The 10,737-nt window shown below is 43.5% G+C and overlaps 28 non-coding genes across 28 annotated transcripts; 14 read left to right on the top strand and 14 right to left on the bottom strand.

The window, feature by feature from the left end:
• Nucleotides 1–336: 336 nt before the first annotated feature.
• Trnaq-cug (transfer RNA glutamine (anticodon CUG)) lies at nt 337–408 on the bottom strand. Its single transcript has one exon. It is a non-coding gene; the product is annotated as a tRNA-Gln (tRNA).
• A 247-nt stretch (nt 409–655) lies between these two features.
• Trnay-gua (transfer RNA tyrosine (anticodon GUA)) lies at nt 656–744 on the top strand. Its single transcript is given in 2 exon segments — nt 656–692; nt 709–744. It is a non-coding gene; the product is annotated as a tRNA-Tyr (tRNA).
• Nucleotides 745–1,102: 358 nt separating this feature from the next.
• On the bottom strand, nt 1,103–1,174 carry Trnaq-cug (transfer RNA glutamine (anticodon CUG)). Its single transcript has one exon. It is a non-coding gene; the product is annotated as a tRNA-Gln (tRNA).
• Nucleotides 1,175–1,421: 247 nt separating this feature from the next.
• Nucleotides 1,422–1,510, top strand: Trnay-gua (transfer RNA tyrosine (anticodon GUA)). Its single transcript is given in 2 exon segments — nt 1,422–1,458; nt 1,475–1,510. It is a non-coding gene; the product is annotated as a tRNA-Tyr (tRNA).
• Nucleotides 1,511–1,868: 358 nt separating this feature from the next.
• On the bottom strand, nt 1,869–1,940 carry Trnaq-cug (transfer RNA glutamine (anticodon CUG)). The gene has a single exon. It is a non-coding gene; the product is annotated as a tRNA-Gln (tRNA).
• Nucleotides 1,941–2,187: 247 nt separating this feature from the next.
• Nucleotides 2,188–2,276, top strand: Trnay-gua (transfer RNA tyrosine (anticodon GUA)). Its single transcript is given in 2 exon segments — nt 2,188–2,224; nt 2,241–2,276. It is a non-coding gene; the product is annotated as a tRNA-Tyr (tRNA).
• Nucleotides 2,277–2,634: 358 nt separating this feature from the next.
• Nucleotides 2,635–2,706, bottom strand: Trnaq-cug (transfer RNA glutamine (anticodon CUG)). Its single transcript has one exon. It is a non-coding gene; the product is annotated as a tRNA-Gln (tRNA).
• A 247-nt stretch (nt 2,707–2,953) lies between these two features.
• On the top strand, nt 2,954–3,042 carry Trnay-gua (transfer RNA tyrosine (anticodon GUA)). Its single transcript is given in 2 exon segments — nt 2,954–2,990; nt 3,007–3,042. It is a non-coding gene; the product is annotated as a tRNA-Tyr (tRNA).
• A 358-nt stretch (nt 3,043–3,400) lies between these two features.
• Nucleotides 3,401–3,472, bottom strand: Trnaq-cug (transfer RNA glutamine (anticodon CUG)). The gene has a single exon. It is a non-coding gene; the product is annotated as a tRNA-Gln (tRNA).
• Nucleotides 3,473–3,719: 247 nt separating this feature from the next.
• Trnay-gua (transfer RNA tyrosine (anticodon GUA)) lies at nt 3,720–3,808 on the top strand. Its single transcript is given in 2 exon segments — nt 3,720–3,756; nt 3,773–3,808. It is a non-coding gene; the product is annotated as a tRNA-Tyr (tRNA).
• Nucleotides 3,809–4,166: 358 nt separating this feature from the next.
• Trnaq-cug (transfer RNA glutamine (anticodon CUG)) lies at nt 4,167–4,238 on the bottom strand. The gene has a single exon. It is a non-coding gene; the product is annotated as a tRNA-Gln (tRNA).
• A 247-nt stretch (nt 4,239–4,485) lies between these two features.
• Nucleotides 4,486–4,574, top strand: Trnay-gua (transfer RNA tyrosine (anticodon GUA)). Its single transcript is given in 2 exon segments — nt 4,486–4,522; nt 4,539–4,574. It is a non-coding gene; the product is annotated as a tRNA-Tyr (tRNA).
• A 358-nt stretch (nt 4,575–4,932) lies between these two features.
• Trnaq-cug (transfer RNA glutamine (anticodon CUG)) lies at nt 4,933–5,004 on the bottom strand. The gene has a single exon. It is a non-coding gene; the product is annotated as a tRNA-Gln (tRNA).
• A 247-nt stretch (nt 5,005–5,251) lies between these two features.
• On the top strand, nt 5,252–5,340 carry Trnay-gua (transfer RNA tyrosine (anticodon GUA)). The gene is given in 2 exon segments: nt 5,252–5,288; nt 5,305–5,340. It is a non-coding gene; the product is annotated as a tRNA-Tyr (tRNA).
• Nucleotides 5,341–5,698: 358 nt separating this feature from the next.
• Nucleotides 5,699–5,770, bottom strand: Trnaq-cug (transfer RNA glutamine (anticodon CUG)). Its single transcript has one exon. It is a non-coding gene; the product is annotated as a tRNA-Gln (tRNA).
• Nucleotides 5,771–6,017: 247 nt separating this feature from the next.
• Nucleotides 6,018–6,106, top strand: Trnay-gua (transfer RNA tyrosine (anticodon GUA)). The gene is given in 2 exon segments: nt 6,018–6,054; nt 6,071–6,106. It is a non-coding gene; the product is annotated as a tRNA-Tyr (tRNA).
• Nucleotides 6,107–6,464: 358 nt separating this feature from the next.
• Nucleotides 6,465–6,536, bottom strand: Trnaq-cug (transfer RNA glutamine (anticodon CUG)). Its single transcript has one exon. It is a non-coding gene; the product is annotated as a tRNA-Gln (tRNA).
• Nucleotides 6,537–6,783: 247 nt separating this feature from the next.
• Trnay-gua (transfer RNA tyrosine (anticodon GUA)) lies at nt 6,784–6,872 on the top strand. Its single transcript is given in 2 exon segments — nt 6,784–6,820; nt 6,837–6,872. It is a non-coding gene; the product is annotated as a tRNA-Tyr (tRNA).
• A 358-nt stretch (nt 6,873–7,230) lies between these two features.
• Trnaq-cug (transfer RNA glutamine (anticodon CUG)) lies at nt 7,231–7,302 on the bottom strand. The gene has a single exon. It is a non-coding gene; the product is annotated as a tRNA-Gln (tRNA).
• Nucleotides 7,303–7,549: 247 nt separating this feature from the next.
• Trnay-gua (transfer RNA tyrosine (anticodon GUA)) lies at nt 7,550–7,638 on the top strand. The gene is given in 2 exon segments: nt 7,550–7,586; nt 7,603–7,638. It is a non-coding gene; the product is annotated as a tRNA-Tyr (tRNA).
• A 358-nt stretch (nt 7,639–7,996) lies between these two features.
• On the bottom strand, nt 7,997–8,068 carry Trnaq-cug (transfer RNA glutamine (anticodon CUG)). Its single transcript has one exon. It is a non-coding gene; the product is annotated as a tRNA-Gln (tRNA).
• A 247-nt stretch (nt 8,069–8,315) lies between these two features.
• On the top strand, nt 8,316–8,404 carry Trnay-gua (transfer RNA tyrosine (anticodon GUA)). The gene is given in 2 exon segments: nt 8,316–8,352; nt 8,369–8,404. It is a non-coding gene; the product is annotated as a tRNA-Tyr (tRNA).
• Nucleotides 8,405–8,762: 358 nt separating this feature from the next.
• Trnaq-cug (transfer RNA glutamine (anticodon CUG)) lies at nt 8,763–8,834 on the bottom strand. The gene has a single exon. It is a non-coding gene; the product is annotated as a tRNA-Gln (tRNA).
• A 247-nt stretch (nt 8,835–9,081) lies between these two features.
• Nucleotides 9,082–9,170, top strand: Trnay-gua (transfer RNA tyrosine (anticodon GUA)). Its single transcript is given in 2 exon segments — nt 9,082–9,118; nt 9,135–9,170. It is a non-coding gene; the product is annotated as a tRNA-Tyr (tRNA).
• A 358-nt stretch (nt 9,171–9,528) lies between these two features.
• Trnaq-cug (transfer RNA glutamine (anticodon CUG)) lies at nt 9,529–9,600 on the bottom strand. Its single transcript has one exon. It is a non-coding gene; the product is annotated as a tRNA-Gln (tRNA).
• A 247-nt stretch (nt 9,601–9,847) lies between these two features.
• Nucleotides 9,848–9,936, top strand: Trnay-gua (transfer RNA tyrosine (anticodon GUA)). The gene is given in 2 exon segments: nt 9,848–9,884; nt 9,901–9,936. It is a non-coding gene; the product is annotated as a tRNA-Tyr (tRNA).
• A 358-nt stretch (nt 9,937–10,294) lies between these two features.
• On the bottom strand, nt 10,295–10,366 carry Trnaq-cug (transfer RNA glutamine (anticodon CUG)). The gene has a single exon. It is a non-coding gene; the product is annotated as a tRNA-Gln (tRNA).
• Nucleotides 10,367–10,613: 247 nt separating this feature from the next.
• Trnay-gua (transfer RNA tyrosine (anticodon GUA)) lies at nt 10,614–10,702 on the top strand. The gene is given in 2 exon segments: nt 10,614–10,650; nt 10,667–10,702. It is a non-coding gene; the product is annotated as a tRNA-Tyr (tRNA).
• Nucleotides 10,703–10,737: the final 35 nt, after the last annotated feature.

The raw sequence follows: 10,737 nt of genomic DNA, 5'->3' as shown, positions 1-10,737 counted from the left end.
AAAGAGGCTCCAGAGCATGCCCACTCGGTCAGAACCTCCCTATGTTTTAAACCTATTTTAAAGGAAATTCATTTGCTCAGCTTGTAATAGCTAGTTGATAATCATGGGATTCTTAGCCTCCGTAGGTTAATGATAAATCTTCGAATTATCTTAAAATTGCTTGCTCTTACAGGCATTACTCGTTTAATGTGCTATATAGGTCACATAGTCGCACCAATATTCAGCCGTTTCATAGACGTCTCGTTATTTACACAAACGTAGGAACTAAATCCCTGAGCCTATCACTGCTACTTCCTCGGCGAGAAACGCTTATTACAGAAAATTTAGACTAAACGAAGGTTCCACCGAGATTCGAACTCGGATCGCTGGATTCAGAGTCCAGAGTGCTAACCGTTACACCATGGAACCAGACAGGAGCATGGGACTCGTAAATACACTTAGCAGTACTCTGACATAATTCAGACACTTCCTACTTGCATTTTTTAACCTAATTGATACGATCGAGCATTATAAAACTTAATCTGGGCAATGTTTGCAGTTGCAGCCGATGGCTGCATTTCTGTGCGTCTATATGGCCGCGCTGAGTAGCTGTGTGTGGAAACGAAAGACAGGGACGGAGCTAAAGCAATCAGTACGAATAACAAAGTAAGCAGAGCCTCTGGTAGCTCAGTTGGTAGAGCGGTGGACTGTAGTGGAGGATTCACAGTTATCCATAGGTCGCTGGTTCAAATCCGGCCCAGAGGACTGTTTTTCTAATCTCACGAGCAAAGAGGCTCCAGAGCATGCCCACTCGGTCAGAACCTCCCTATGTTTTAAACCTATTTTAAAGGAAATTCATTTGCTCAGCTTGTAATAGCTAGTTGATAATCATGGGATTCTTAGCCTCCGTAGGTTAATGATAAATCTTCGAATTATCTTAAAATTGCTTGCTCTTACAGGCATTACTCGTTTAATGTGCTATATAGGTCACATAGTCGCACCAATATTCAGCCGTTTCATAGACGTCTCGTTATTTACACAAACGTAGGAACTAAATCCCTGAGCCTATCACTGCTACTTCCTCGGCGAGAAACGCTTATTACAGAAAATTTAGACTAAACGAAGGTTCCACCGAGATTCGAACTCGGATCGCTGGATTCAGAGTCCAGAGTGCTAACCGTTACACCATGGAACCAGACAGGAGCATGGGACTCGTAAATACACTTAGCAGTACTCTGACATAATTCAGACACTTCCTACTTGCATTTTTTAACCTAATTGATACGATCGAGCATTATAAAACTTAATCTGGGCAATGTTTGCAGTTGCAGCCGATGGCTGCATTTCTGTGCGTCTATATGGCCGCGCTGAGTAGCTGTGTGTGGAAACGAAAGACAGGGACGGAGCTAAAGCAATCAGTACGAATAACAAAGTAAGCAGAGCCTCTGGTAGCTCAGTTGGTAGAGCGGTGGACTGTAGTGGAGGATTCACAGTTATCCATAGGTCGCTGGTTCAAATCCGGCCCAGAGGACTGTTTTTCTAATCTCACGAGCAAAGAGGCTCCAGAGCATGCCCACTCGGTCAGAACCTCCCTATGTTTTAAACCTATTTTAAAGGAAATTCATTTGCTCAGCTTGTAATAGCTAGTTGATAATCATGGGATTCTTAGCCTCCGTAGGTTAATGATAAATCTTCGAATTATCTTAAAATTGCTTGCTCTTACAGGCATTACTCGTTTAATGTGCTATATAGGTCACATAGTCGCACCAATATTCAGCCGTTTCATAGACGTCTCGTTATTTACACAAACGTAGGAACTAAATCCCTGAGCCTATCACTGCTACTTCCTCGGCGAGAAACGCTTATTACAGAAAATTTAGACTAAACGAAGGTTCCACCGAGATTCGAACTCGGATCGCTGGATTCAGAGTCCAGAGTGCTAACCGTTACACCATGGAACCAGACAGGAGCATGGGACTCGTAAATACACTTAGCAGTACTCTGACATAATTCAGACACTTCCTACTTGCATTTTTTAACCTAATTGATACGATCGAGCATTATAAAACTTAATCTGGGCAATGTTTGCAGTTGCAGCCGATGGCTGCATTTCTGTGCGTCTATATGGCCGCGCTGAGTAGCTGTGTGTGGAAACGAAAGACAGGGACGGAGCTAAAGCAATCAGTACGAATAACAAAGTAAGCAGAGCCTCTGGTAGCTCAGTTGGTAGAGCGGTGGACTGTAGTGGAGGATTCACAGTTATCCATAGGTCGCTGGTTCAAATCCGGCCCAGAGGACTGTTTTTCTAATCTCACGAGCAAAGAGGCTCCAGAGCATGCCCACTCGGTCAGAACCTCCCTATGTTTTAAACCTATTTTAAAGGAAATTCATTTGCTCAGCTTGTAATAGCTAGTTGATAATCATGGGATTCTTAGCCTCCGTAGGTTAATGATAAATCTTCGAATTATCTTAAAATTGCTTGCTCTTACAGGCATTACTCGTTTAATGTGCTATATAGGTCACATAGTCGCACCAATATTCAGCCGTTTCATAGACGTCTCGTTATTTACACAAACGTAGGAACTAAATCCCTGAGCCTATCACTGCTACTTCCTCGGCGAGAAACGCTTATTACAGAAAATTTAGACTAAACGAAGGTTCCACCGAGATTCGAACTCGGATCGCTGGATTCAGAGTCCAGAGTGCTAACCGTTACACCATGGAACCAGACAGGAGCATGGGACTCGTAAATACACTTAGCAGTACTCTGACATAATTCAGACACTTCCTACTTGCATTTTTTAACCTAATTGATACGATCGAGCATTATAAAACTTAATCTGGGCAATGTTTGCAGTTGCAGCCGATGGCTGCATTTCTGTGCGTCTATATGGCCGCGCTGAGTAGCTGTGTGTGGAAACGAAAGACAGGGACGGAGCTAAAGCAATCAGTACGAATAACAAAGTAAGCAGAGCCTCTGGTAGCTCAGTTGGTAGAGCGGTGGACTGTAGTGGAGGATTCACAGTTATCCATAGGTCGCTGGTTCAAATCCGGCCCAGAGGACTGTTTTTCTAATCTCACGAGCAAAGAGGCTCCAGAGCATGCCCACTCGGTCAGAACCTCCCTATGTTTTAAACCTATTTTAAAGGAAATTCATTTGCTCAGCTTGTAATAGCTAGTTGATAATCATGGGATTCTTAGCCTCCGTAGGTTAATGATAAATCTTCGAATTATCTTAAAATTGCTTGCTCTTACAGGCATTACTCGTTTAATGTGCTATATAGGTCACATAGTCGCACCAATATTCAGCCGTTTCATAGACGTCTCGTTATTTACACAAACGTAGGAACTAAATCCCTGAGCCTATCACTGCTACTTCCTCGGCGAGAAACGCTTATTACAGAAAATTTAGACTAAACGAAGGTTCCACCGAGATTCGAACTCGGATCGCTGGATTCAGAGTCCAGAGTGCTAACCGTTACACCATGGAACCAGACAGGAGCATGGGACTCGTAAATACACTTAGCAGTACTCTGACATAATTCAGACACTTCCTACTTGCATTTTTTAACCTAATTGATACGATCGAGCATTATAAAACTTAATCTGGGCAATGTTTGCAGTTGCAGCCGATGGCTGCATTTCTGTGCGTCTATATGGCCGCGCTGAGTAGCTGTGTGTGGAAACGAAAGACAGGGACGGAGCTAAAGCAATCAGTACGAATAACAAAGTAAGCAGAGCCTCTGGTAGCTCAGTTGGTAGAGCGGTGGACTGTAGTGGAGGATTCACAGTTATCCATAGGTCGCTGGTTCAAATCCGGCCCAGAGGACTGTTTTTCTAATCTCACGAGCAAAGAGGCTCCAGAGCATGCCCACTCGGTCAGAACCTCCCTATGTTTTAAACCTATTTTAAAGGAAATTCATTTGCTCAGCTTGTAATAGCTAGTTGATAATCATGGGATTCTTAGCCTCCGTAGGTTAATGATAAATCTTCGAATTATCTTAAAATTGCTTGCTCTTACAGGCATTACTCGTTTAATGTGCTATATAGGTCACATAGTCGCACCAATATTCAGCCGTTTCATAGACGTCTCGTTATTTACACAAACGTAGGAACTAAATCCCTGAGCCTATCACTGCTACTTCCTCGGCGAGAAACGCTTATTACAGAAAATTTAGACTAAACGAAGGTTCCACCGAGATTCGAACTCGGATCGCTGGATTCAGAGTCCAGAGTGCTAACCGTTACACCATGGAACCAGACAGGAGCATGGGACTCGTAAATACACTTAGCAGTACTCTGACATAATTCAGACACTTCCTACTTGCATTTTTTAACCTAATTGATACGATCGAGCATTATAAAACTTAATCTGGGCAATGTTTGCAGTTGCAGCCGATGGCTGCATTTCTGTGCGTCTATATGGCCGCGCTGAGTAGCTGTGTGTGGAAACGAAAGACAGGGACGGAGCTAAAGCAATCAGTACGAATAACAAAGTAAGCAGAGCCTCTGGTAGCTCAGTTGGTAGAGCGGTGGACTGTAGTGGAGGATTCACAGTTATCCATAGGTCGCTGGTTCAAATCCGGCCCAGAGGACTGTTTTTCTAATCTCACGAGCAAAGAGGCTCCAGAGCATGCCCACTCGGTCAGAACCTCCCTATGTTTTAAACCTATTTTAAAGGAAATTCATTTGCTCAGCTTGTAATAGCTAGTTGATAATCATGGGATTCTTAGCCTCCGTAGGTTAATGATAAATCTTCGAATTATCTTAAAATTGCTTGCTCTTACAGGCATTACTCGTTTAATGTGCTATATAGGTCACATAGTCGCACCAATATTCAGCCGTTTCATAGACGTCTCGTTATTTACACAAACGTAGGAACTAAATCCCTGAGCCTATCACTGCTACTTCCTCGGCGAGAAACGCTTATTACAGAAAATTTAGACTAAACGAAGGTTCCACCGAGATTCGAACTCGGATCGCTGGATTCAGAGTCCAGAGTGCTAACCGTTACACCATGGAACCAGACAGGAGCATGGGACTCGTAAATACACTTAGCAGTACTCTGACATAATTCAGACACTTCCTACTTGCATTTTTTAACCTAATTGATACGATCGAGCATTATAAAACTTAATCTGGGCAATGTTTGCAGTTGCAGCCGATGGCTGCATTTCTGTGCGTCTATATGGCCGCGCTGAGTAGCTGTGTGTGGAAACGAAAGACAGGGACGGAGCTAAAGCAATCAGTACGAATAACAAAGTAAGCAGAGCCTCTGGTAGCTCAGTTGGTAGAGCGGTGGACTGTAGTGGAGGATTCACAGTTATCCATAGGTCGCTGGTTCAAATCCGGCCCAGAGGACTGTTTTTCTAATCTCACGAGCAAAGAGGCTCCAGAGCATGCCCACTCGGTCAGAACCTCCCTATGTTTTAAACCTATTTTAAAGGAAATTCATTTGCTCAGCTTGTAATAGCTAGTTGATAATCATGGGATTCTTAGCCTCCGTAGGTTAATGATAAATCTTCGAATTATCTTAAAATTGCTTGCTCTTACAGGCATTACTCGTTTAATGTGCTATATAGGTCACATAGTCGCACCAATATTCAGCCGTTTCATAGACGTCTCGTTATTTACACAAACGTAGGAACTAAATCCCTGAGCCTATCACTGCTACTTCCTCGGCGAGAAACGCTTATTACAGAAAATTTAGACTAAACGAAGGTTCCACCGAGATTCGAACTCGGATCGCTGGATTCAGAGTCCAGAGTGCTAACCGTTACACCATGGAACCAGACAGGAGCATGGGACTCGTAAATACACTTAGCAGTACTCTGACATAATTCAGACACTTCCTACTTGCATTTTTTAACCTAATTGATACGATCGAGCATTATAAAACTTAATCTGGGCAATGTTTGCAGTTGCAGCCGATGGCTGCATTTCTGTGCGTCTATATGGCCGCGCTGAGTAGCTGTGTGTGGAAACGAAAGACAGGGACGGAGCTAAAGCAATCAGTACGAATAACAAAGTAAGCAGAGCCTCTGGTAGCTCAGTTGGTAGAGCGGTGGACTGTAGTGGAGGATTCACAGTTATCCATAGGTCGCTGGTTCAAATCCGGCCCAGAGGACTGTTTTTCTAATCTCACGAGCAAAGAGGCTCCAGAGCATGCCCACTCGGTCAGAACCTCCCTATGTTTTAAACCTATTTTAAAGGAAATTCATTTGCTCAGCTTGTAATAGCTAGTTGATAATCATGGGATTCTTAGCCTCCGTAGGTTAATGATAAATCTTCGAATTATCTTAAAATTGCTTGCTCTTACAGGCATTACTCGTTTAATGTGCTATATAGGTCACATAGTCGCACCAATATTCAGCCGTTTCATAGACGTCTCGTTATTTACACAAACGTAGGAACTAAATCCCTGAGCCTATCACTGCTACTTCCTCGGCGAGAAACGCTTATTACAGAAAATTTAGACTAAACGAAGGTTCCACCGAGATTCGAACTCGGATCGCTGGATTCAGAGTCCAGAGTGCTAACCGTTACACCATGGAACCAGACAGGAGCATGGGACTCGTAAATACACTTAGCAGTACTCTGACATAATTCAGACACTTCCTACTTGCATTTTTTAACCTAATTGATACGATCGAGCATTATAAAACTTAATCTGGGCAATGTTTGCAGTTGCAGCCGATGGCTGCATTTCTGTGCGTCTATATGGCCGCGCTGAGTAGCTGTGTGTGGAAACGAAAGACAGGGACGGAGCTAAAGCAATCAGTACGAATAACAAAGTAAGCAGAGCCTCTGGTAGCTCAGTTGGTAGAGCGGTGGACTGTAGTGGAGGATTCACAGTTATCCATAGGTCGCTGGTTCAAATCCGGCCCAGAGGACTGTTTTTCTAATCTCACGAGCAAAGAGGCTCCAGAGCATGCCCACTCGGTCAGAACCTCCCTATGTTTTAAACCTATTTTAAAGGAAATTCATTTGCTCAGCTTGTAATAGCTAGTTGATAATCATGGGATTCTTAGCCTCCGTAGGTTAATGATAAATCTTCGAATTATCTTAAAATTGCTTGCTCTTACAGGCATTACTCGTTTAATGTGCTATATAGGTCACATAGTCGCACCAATATTCAGCCGTTTCATAGACGTCTCGTTATTTACACAAACGTAGGAACTAAATCCCTGAGCCTATCACTGCTACTTCCTCGGCGAGAAACGCTTATTACAGAAAATTTAGACTAAACGAAGGTTCCACCGAGATTCGAACTCGGATCGCTGGATTCAGAGTCCAGAGTGCTAACCGTTACACCATGGAACCAGACAGGAGCATGGGACTCGTAAATACACTTAGCAGTACTCTGACATAATTCAGACACTTCCTACTTGCATTTTTTAACCTAATTGATACGATCGAGCATTATAAAACTTAATCTGGGCAATGTTTGCAGTTGCAGCCGATGGCTGCATTTCTGTGCGTCTATATGGCCGCGCTGAGTAGCTGTGTGTGGAAACGAAAGACAGGGACGGAGCTAAAGCAATCAGTACGAATAACAAAGTAAGCAGAGCCTCTGGTAGCTCAGTTGGTAGAGCGGTGGACTGTAGTGGAGGATTCACAGTTATCCATAGGTCGCTGGTTCAAATCCGGCCCAGAGGACTGTTTTTCTAATCTCACGAGCAAAGAGGCTCCAGAGCATGCCCACTCGGTCAGAACCTCCCTATGTTTTAAACCTATTTTAAAGGAAATTCATTTGCTCAGCTTGTAATAGCTAGTTGATAATCATGGGATTCTTAGCCTCCGTAGGTTAATGATAAATCTTCGAATTATCTTAAAATTGCTTGCTCTTACAGGCATTACTCGTTTAATGTGCTATATAGGTCACATAGTCGCACCAATATTCAGCCGTTTCATAGACGTCTCGTTATTTACACAAACGTAGGAACTAAATCCCTGAGCCTATCACTGCTACTTCCTCGGCGAGAAACGCTTATTACAGAAAATTTAGACTAAACGAAGGTTCCACCGAGATTCGAACTCGGATCGCTGGATTCAGAGTCCAGAGTGCTAACCGTTACACCATGGAACCAGACAGGAGCATGGGACTCGTAAATACACTTAGCAGTACTCTGACATAATTCAGACACTTCCTACTTGCATTTTTTAACCTAATTGATACGATCGAGCATTATAAAACTTAATCTGGGCAATGTTTGCAGTTGCAGCCGATGGCTGCATTTCTGTGCGTCTATATGGCCGCGCTGAGTAGCTGTGTGTGGAAACGAAAGACAGGGACGGAGCTAAAGCAATCAGTACGAATAACAAAGTAAGCAGAGCCTCTGGTAGCTCAGTTGGTAGAGCGGTGGACTGTAGTGGAGGATTCACAGTTATCCATAGGTCGCTGGTTCAAATCCGGCCCAGAGGACTGTTTTTCTAATCTCACGAGCAAAGAGGCTCCAGAGCATGCCCACTCGGTCAGAACCTCCCTATGTTTTAAACCTATTTTAAAGGAAATTCATTTGCTCAGCTTGTAATAGCTAGTTGATAATCATGGGATTCTTAGCCTCCGTAGGTTAATGATAAATCTTCGAATTATCTTAAAATTGCTTGCTCTTACAGGCATTACTCGTTTAATGTGCTATATAGGTCACATAGTCGCACCAATATTCAGCCGTTTCATAGACGTCTCGTTATTTACACAAACGTAGGAACTAAATCCCTGAGCCTATCACTGCTACTTCCTCGGCGAGAAACGCTTATTACAGAAAATTTAGACTAAACGAAGGTTCCACCGAGATTCGAACTCGGATCGCTGGATTCAGAGTCCAGAGTGCTAACCGTTACACCATGGAACCAGACAGGAGCATGGGACTCGTAAATACACTTAGCAGTACTCTGACATAATTCAGACACTTCCTACTTGCATTTTTTAACCTAATTGATACGATCGAGCATTATAAAACTTAATCTGGGCAATGTTTGCAGTTGCAGCCGATGGCTGCATTTCTGTGCGTCTATATGGCCGCGCTGAGTAGCTGTGTGTGGAAACGAAAGACAGGGACGGAGCTAAAGCAATCAGTACGAATAACAAAGTAAGCAGAGCCTCTGGTAGCTCAGTTGGTAGAGCGGTGGACTGTAGTGGAGGATTCACAGTTATCCATAGGTCGCTGGTTCAAATCCGGCCCAGAGGACTGTTTTTCTAATCTCACGAGCAAAGAGGCTCCAGAGCATGCCCACTCGGTCAGAACCTCCCTATGTTTTAAACCTATTTTAAAGGAAATTCATTTGCTCAGCTTGTAATAGCTAGTTGATAATCATGGGATTCTTAGCCTCCGTAGGTTAATGATAAATCTTCGAATTATCTTAAAATTGCTTGCTCTTACAGGCATTACTCGTTTAATGTGCTATATAGGTCACATAGTCGCACCAATATTCAGCCGTTTCATAGACGTCTCGTTATTTACACAAACGTAGGAACTAAATCCCTGAGCCTATCACTGCTACTTCCTCGGCGAGAAACGCTTATTACAGAAAATTTAGACTAAACGAAGGTTCCACCGAGATTCGAACTCGGATCGCTGGATTCAGAGTCCAGAGTGCTAACCGTTACACCATGGAACCAGACAGGAGCATGGGACTCGTAAATACACTTAGCAGTACTCTGACATAATTCAGACACTTCCTACTTGCATTTTTTAACCTAATTGATACGATCGAGCATTATAAAACTTAATCTGGGCAATGTTTGCAGTTGCAGCCGATGGCTGCATTTCTGTGCGTCTATATGGCCGCGCTGAGTAGCTGTGTGTGGAAACGAAAGACAGGGACGGAGCTAAAGCAATCAGTACGAATAACAAAGTAAGCAGAGCCTCTGGTAGCTCAGTTGGTAGAGCGGTGGACTGTAGTGGAGGATTCACAGTTATCCATAGGTCGCTGGTTCAAATCCGGCCCAGAGGACTGTTTTTCTAATCTCACGAGCAAAGAGGCTCCAGAGCATGCCCACTCGGTCAGAACCTCCCTATGTTTTAAACCTATTTTAAAGGAAATTCATTTGCTCAGCTTGTAATAGCTAGTTGATAATCATGGGATTCTTAGCCTCCGTAGGTTAATGATAAATCTTCGAATTATCTTAAAATTGCTTGCTCTTACAGGCATTACTCGTTTAATGTGCTATATAGGTCACATAGTCGCACCAATATTCAGCCGTTTCATAGACGTCTCGTTATTTACACAAACGTAGGAACTAAATCCCTGAGCCTATCACTGCTACTTCCTCGGCGAGAAACGCTTATTACAGAAAATTTAGACTAAACGAAGGTTCCACCGAGATTCGAACTCGGATCGCTGGATTCAGAGTCCAGAGTGCTAACCGTTACACCATGGAACCAGACAGGAGCATGGGACTCGTAAATACACTTAGCAGTACTCTGACATAATTCAGACACTTCCTACTTGCATTTTTTAACCTAATTGATACGATCGAGCATTATAAAACTTAATCTGGGCAATGTTTGCAGTTGCAGCCGATGGCTGCATTTCTGTGCGTCTATATGGCCGCGCTGAGTAGCTGTGTGTGGAAACGAAAGACAGGGACGGAGCTAAAGCAATCAGTACGAATAACAAAGTAAGCAGAGCCTCTGGTAGCTCAGTTGGTAGAGCGGTGGACTGTAGTGGAGGATTCACAGTTATCCATAGGTCGCTGGTTCAAATCCGGCCCAGAGGACTGTTTTTCTAATCTCACGAGCAAAGAGGCTCCAG

The sequence above is a fragment of the Schistocerca cancellata genome, unplaced genomic scaffold (genome assembly GCF_023864275.1).
Source record: "Schistocerca cancellata isolate TAMUIC-IGC-003103 unplaced genomic scaffold, iqSchCanc2.1 HiC_scaffold_487, whole genome shotgun sequence".
In the NCBI taxonomy this organism is placed as follows: domain Eukaryota; kingdom Metazoa; phylum Arthropoda; class Insecta; order Orthoptera; family Acrididae; genus Schistocerca; species Schistocerca cancellata.
Note: the sequence above shows the minus strand (reverse complement) of the source record. Positions and strands in the feature narration are given on the sequence as shown.